A 7,074-nucleotide genomic window follows, 5' to 3' on the forward strand; every position below is an offset into this window, starting at 1 on the left:
TGGTAAGCGGTAGTGTGGTTTACGTTAGTTGGCCATCCCACTAGTTCCTTCAATCTGTCTGGTTTTTCCAAAGCACAATTGGAGGACCTTGAATGGATGCTCATCAACTGGACCACAAAGTCGAGGAGTTGACCATTTACGCTGAAAAATACCGTATGATTCATTGCTGCCAACTTTCAGGGCAGCGCAAGTATAACGGATTCAATCAATTGGGAGTGAAAAATTATTTTGAACTGAGCAAGAACACGTACGCATAATTTCCTGAGGAATCCCTCAGTGCATTAAATTAAATTCACATGCGTTTCTAAACAAGTCAACATCAACATCATGGGGGACCTTTGTACGATCTCTCCCAACATGCTCTAATTTAGCTGACCCGGCGTTTAGAAAGCCTCATTCCTAAAGCAAAGAATTTTCGAATCTCTAAATCTTGCCACCGTCCATCAAGTTTTCTTTGAGACACCTTTTGCAGGTGAACTGATTTCTTCTTCTCTCTAAGGACCAACACTACACCAAAAAGCTGGTACTGAGGTCTCTTCTAGAGAACTGGTGAGTGTGTGCTAGAATAGGACAGTCAAATTTATAAGCGGTTTAAATATGTTCTGGTGTACATCAGCGATCCCTTTTTCTCCCGCTGTTTTCCTTCTACAACAGCTTAGCACTCAGAAATCCAGAGGTCCATGCACTTTTTAAGTGGATGTTAGCAATGCGTAATTAATGCAGTTCATTCGTTATTGACCCAACGTTTGCACAGGTCCTTTTGGCAGAAGATGTGGTGCTGAATTTTGTATTCTCAGGACGACCTTTCAGCGAGGGTCACGAAAGCGCGTCCTCCTCCACATTCCCTAACGCTCAGACAAAAGGTGGATTATTAAAAAAGCAACTACCGGCGCCACCCACATTTTCCCGGGATTTCAAAACACTGAGTTAGAGTTCTTTCTAAATAAACTGTCTCTACAGCGATGAAATATTTCAGGATGGGCGATGTTACCTAGTCAGCTGACGTTCGCTTGAGAACTGTTACTGTCGAAACCATTGTACACTACTTCAAGCATTGGAGTAGTTGACTGAATACGTTTCATTTATGGACACCTTGGCATGGAAGCCGGCCTCCAATGCGACCTTAATTTTTCGATTATCCACCAGAAATTCCGTGTTCAATCATAGGAGGCATCACTTTTTTTTAATCTGCGGGGATTGCACCAGGAGTTTACCTCAGCAACACGAGCGACAATGAAACTCCCGTCAATGTTTTTTCACATAACCTCTGGCCGCTCCGGGGTCTTGCATTAAGGTGCATTACAGTTAGGACACAAAGAGATTGTAGTTGATCCTGATTGACGTAAAAACTGTCGTAGCGTTGTCTGGGTTAATCAGTGTCAAACTTGCGCCGCAGCATTCGAGGCTGACATAAGAAAAATATTGGCAAAAATTTCGGTGCGTGAAATTTGGTTGTTTCGACCACAAACACGCATGTTAAAGTCCCCTTCTCTCTCGCCTCGGACCGCACTGATCTGGTTTCAGGATTTTAGTTACTTTCCGGCTGCTGTGAAAGAGTACATACGAAAGAACTGGGTCAGCCGCTTATTTCAACGCATTTGGCGGCAGTTTTCGGAAACGAATCTTAGTGGTTGATAAGTGCGTCCGAGCTCAGCGTTGATTTCTAAGATTCGCAGGGCGCTGTTGGAAGTGTTCACTCATCATTCTTAACAAGTAGATTTTTCAGCGAGTCTTGAAGTCGGTGCATGGCTGGCGGAGACGAGCTACATTAGCTTGTAGTGGTTAACGGTCCTATAGAGTCTCTAGTGAACTGAACAAATTAATGATGTAAGCCAGATACAAAGTCACAAAGAGAAAAATACAAGTAAATTTTTACTCACAGTTCAAAAATAGGAGATTCCGTAGTTCCGTATTCCGTTGAACCACCACACCAAGAATAGTTCTATCTTCCTGGTATCCCAGATCTCCGGTGATCGAAATATTATTCCACAAGCGTGAATATATTAGTCCAGCGTTTGTAGCTGAAATGTTTGTTCACGTTTAGTGTTAGCAGCGGTCAATTATAGCCAACCGGCGGTCACAACAACAGTCACTCAGCAAAAGTCTCAAAGTCACGTTGGAGCCAACGCGCGGGCGGTAGCGGTTGTATTTCATTAAAACAAACTTTTGTACAGCGAGGTGACTGATAATGATGGGAAAAAAGAAGGTGATACTGAGCATGAAAAAGAGCAGTTTACAAGTGCTACAAGCTGATGAGACATAGAAATGACTTGATAGGGGTGCTTACTTGAATTTTTACGGCGTCGATGTTGTCTGCGCCGTTTCAGCGACCATATTCGTCAGTGATAAAGCCAAGCTATTTTATCGATTGTATGAATGTGCGTTTTTTCACCGCGCTCGGTAGACATACTATTGGATGCAACTTCACACACCAACGCGATGCCAGAAACCCTAAAACTAAGTCATCAAGGTAAGCTGCAACCCAGTGAACATCCTTTGGCATTGATTTCTTGATTTGGTGGAAAAGGATGCCAAGCATGCGGCTGTCGAGTGCACCAGGGGAGATTGCTATGCGGTTTAACGTCCAAAAGCTCTCGGAAGTCCCTCACGAATCACACCTGTAGATACCTCCTAGTTGTTCAGTCATCGGAGGACGTCTTCATTCACTTGGTTGCGTGAACAAGGAGCAGCCACGAGGCTAAGGGCACTGATGGGGATCTGGTACATTGCAGAGACCAGTAAGGAAGTCTAATCATTATTAGCACACTTCGTGCCATATAACTGGTCAGTTGGGTAATACCGACTCCCTGTACCCGGTCCGGATCCTGGTCAACAACCAGGAGCTGCGGCCTAGAAACCGGCTTGGGGTTTCAAGAAAGGTTGACTTTCGCATATATGTACCACCAAAGTTGTTGGAGATCTGGGTGCGTACCGTCGCAGTTCATCTAACCAACGCTGAGAAACCTGACTTTCCGATGGGCCGTCTCGAAGAGCTGCGCATGAGGTAAAAACAACAATAACGAAACCTCTAACAACAGCTTTTTTGTCAACTCATGAGATAAAACTTGGCGCGTGACTTCAGACAGTATGCAGCTAGGGCTGTCAAGCGGGGCCCATTAGACCCACAATGCTCTTAGCTGCAAAACCTTTGCGGGTGGAATGATTTTTTGACGCCGAAATGTTGCACTTCGTAGCTCATGTGCTCAAACGCCGCTGGTTATTCGCACAATGAGATTGATTTCTCGAAATCTACGGCATTTTCAGACTTGCCACTTCATAGTGTAGAATGTCTATGTATAATATATATGTTCCTGTATTATTGAAAATCATTTACTATGGCGATTTGTTTAAGTGAACACCACCGACTGCGAATACGTTACCTTAGTGGTAAGAATCTTTCCGAATTCATGCGCCACAAACTGCCGCACCTCAGATGACGTCGTTCCATACCTCAGCAGGGCCCTGCATGTGCCCAACTCGTCTTCGGTTAGGCGTCGATTGACTGGAAGCCGATCGTATAGCAACTTCGACAGTTTGTGGTTGTGTTCCAGAAAATAAGAGGTCACTGCCAGTTGGTTCCTTTGCCTCCGTAGACAAAACACACTGGACAGCTGGTGCTTCGCGTACTTTTTTATTAGAAAGTACGCTCGGCTTACTAGCTTCATCGGATTCCACGGCTTTCCGTTGGTCTTGGAGGGCGCCTTCTGCCTTTGTAGTACACCCATTCGTAACGCAAAATAGCGTTGGTGCTTCGATTACTGGATGAATGCACAAATACCACAAAGATATCCTTCATGTATTCATTTAAGGTGTTCTCAAATGCCGTGAAGGATGAAAACGATACACCCACAAATTTCTCAACGAAGGCCATTTCCGAAGCCATAGCAGACGGAGTTCAAAGCCGAATGTGCGCCAATAATCTTCAAAAGCGATCGATTAAAACAAATCGCGAAAAATGACGGCAGCTGAGGGAGACTTTCAGACTGGGCATATATGCAAAGAAATGAAACATTTTGACGTTAAAGTTTTTATTTCACCCGCAGGGATTTCGCAGAAAAACGCATTGTGCGTCGAGCCGCTGGCTGCTCAAACTACAAACCAATCCAATATACTTTCATATTCTTGCAGGTCGCCAAATTTCCATGTCTACCGAACCAAACGTACCTCTGGCAGAAAAATCTGGTGGAATACTTCCCTAGCATCGCTGAGACCCCCGAATGCCTAGATGGGGATCAAAAGCGTGGACTGCTTCCCTGGAACCGGCTGCATGTCTGCTTTAGTCCATCAGAGACACGTCGTAACTTTCGAAAATTCAGTTCCATTTTGTGGATACTGGGTGCCGTCAAGCAATCAAGTGGTGTATCTAGTCGAAAATTGCACAGCCAAAACCTTCACTCCACAATTAGTTGTGCCACTTTGATAAGCCAAGTGAATCTGCAATGGATGCCGTGTGTTTCGGGATCGACGTAAACCTTTTGTGAACCTCCTGTTAGGCTCTGGAGGAGCGGGCCGTTCAAAAAACGGTTTTGTTTTTGGTCATACAACTTTGTGAAATAATTTTCTCTCTGTTTAAATCGTTTAAGACTGTAACACATGATATTTTATCCAGTTTTTCACTCTGACATAACTTGTGTGTAGAAGTATCTGTCAGTAAACACTCAGTTCCCGCGGTTCACCCAATAACCGCCAATCGCCAGCCAGATCACTACAGGCTGCTGTCGTCTACAGCTACCAGCGGGACACATAATAGGTGAGCTAGGTGGATGTCCAACAAATTTAGAACGTCAAATGCGATGCAACGCTTGCCAGGCCTGACGACAGTTTAGATATACCTGTTCGCAGGATGACCAGATAAGCTAGTTATCCAGCCCTCCTGATCCTTTTTCCTGCGTCATTTGCATCTACCTTAGGGGTGCCATGCACTTTACAGCTAGCGAGAGAGCTGCGGTAACAAAAGTAAGCCCCCACTTTTAATTCGAAAGGGCCAGTTCAAATGTCTAATCCTATTCAAGACACTCGGGGAAAATGCGATACTTCCTTCAAGAGCTCTTGAAGACGTAAACACAAAAAACGAAGTTGCCAAAGCTGACACCAGGCGCTCCCCAACTCGGGCCCTTTGACTGCAGTGCAGGTTATCCAGCTTCTTGATGTGGCAATCAAGAGGTCCATGGCGAATCTGGCGGATAGGCCCATCAGAAATAGCAGGTTGGTTATCTGAAGGTTGCTCTTCAGATTAGTTACACCGACAAAACTACAGATTTGCTCACTGCCGATGTCGTTACAAGGCTTGAATAAGAATCGCTCCACATAGGATGGCGACGCAAAAAGAGAAGCAAGCAAACTCTTGGGCCACCAGCCTCACTTTCCCCTCCAAGTGCAGTACTGAGGCCCTTAGTACAGACTGCCAGTATTCAAAGAGCCTTCCCGAAGATTAAACGGTTATCCGAGGCTCGCCCACCAGAGGGGCAAAAACTGGGCCAAGGTGTTCCTAGAGGGCCCCAGAGCGTTCTACGGGCGGCAGAAAAGCTGACTCCAGATCGGATGACCCCAAACTTATGGCCAGTTAGATGCTAATTGTGGCCTCTAATGCTCTCAAAAGCACGTCGATGTAACCAGCCGTGACCCCAGCTTACAGTTTCTACTCAATCTTCGCGGACCATTTGCCTACCAACTAAGTTGAAGATCGGGTTAAAGCAAGCCTCTCGAGGACACAAAGTTCAACATATGTGGAATTATCGTCACTTATTTCCTTAGCGGACGATTAAGACGCAGCGGTGAACTTTCTACAAGTTGGTAAATAAGCCTATTACTGCATATGTTAGGTTCTAAGCCGATTTGGGTCAGCTCTGCTGAGACTAGCAGCGATCCTCTCTGACAGATCAAGTACAAGCGTTGACCATGGCGTCGGCAACTTCCGCGAGAGCCCGACGGTGCTGGATAGACGAAGCTGCCGGCACACCTCACTCCACGAAAGCCGAACTGCCCGATTTTGGACTCAGGCGCTACTCATGACCCCGATAGCCAGAGCCGCAAAAAGAAGATAGTGTACAAAATCTTACAACACCAAGCTGGCCAAATTTTCTCGGACAGGGCGGGAGTCCCCCAAAAAGGGGAGAGAAAACGCGGCCAACCAAGCAGCGCAAACTTTGGCAATTTAAAATGCTGTTTGCCTGATTCGGGGTGAAGTCCTTCGCAAAAATCACCCTCTTGGGAGTGCAAATAAAGGAACTACTCTTTGGTGGCGCCATTTAACACACACGCCACCCAACAGGTCCCCACGGAGACAACTTGCCGGTAGCCTTCAAAGAAAGCTCAAAAACCAAGCGCACAGACGTTTGACCCAAATCCTCGAATAAGCTACAAGAAGTAGCAATAAAATCTTCATATAAGGGCTATCTATCAGAAGCAAAGCCACTTCAAACAGACAGGAGTTCTTGAAATCTCCAAAGCAATAAGCGAGCAAGTATGCTGCAAAGGCCTTTTCCGAGCCTTGTGGTCAAACCCGGGGACAGTTATTGAGTCTGGTATCCCATCTGATGGCATATCTCCCCGCTGCCCAACTTTGGAGACAGCTGAAGTGCTTGGCCGCAAACTACCTGACTCTTTTCAGCAAACCTCGCAATTTTTAACAACCGGATTTCTTTGTACAGCCATCCATAATCAAAGTTACAGAAACCTGGTGCACATCAACATCTCTTACGTGGAGATTTCGATAGAGTTCACCCCATTTTTGAGCTGACTCAAAACGTGGGAGGACAGGTGGGGTTTCTCTATACTTGCATGCAACTTTGACCATTCCGATCGTCCTCTCTGACACCAAATTTTTGTGGCGCACTGCGGATTCGCTTCCCGCGGCTTTGAACTGATTATCTTCCTATTGGTGCAATCTACTGTTGCACTTGAAGTACACCGAACCACGACCAGTACCTCAGACAACCACTTGAGTAACTCTCTTCTAGCTACCTTTTCATGCATCTCTCACTGGCAGATAATTTTAACGCACTCAGGACCTCTTGCATGGGATTCCAGTGTATCGGACCTGGCGGAAATTTTGCATCAACGCAGACCAAATTC

Source organism: Opisthorchis viverrini (assembly GCF_000715545.1).
Source record: "Opisthorchis viverrini unplaced genomic scaffold opera_v5_462, whole genome shotgun sequence".
Taxonomy (NCBI): Eukaryota; Metazoa; Platyhelminthes; class Trematoda; order Opisthorchiida; family Opisthorchiidae; genus Opisthorchis; species Opisthorchis viverrini.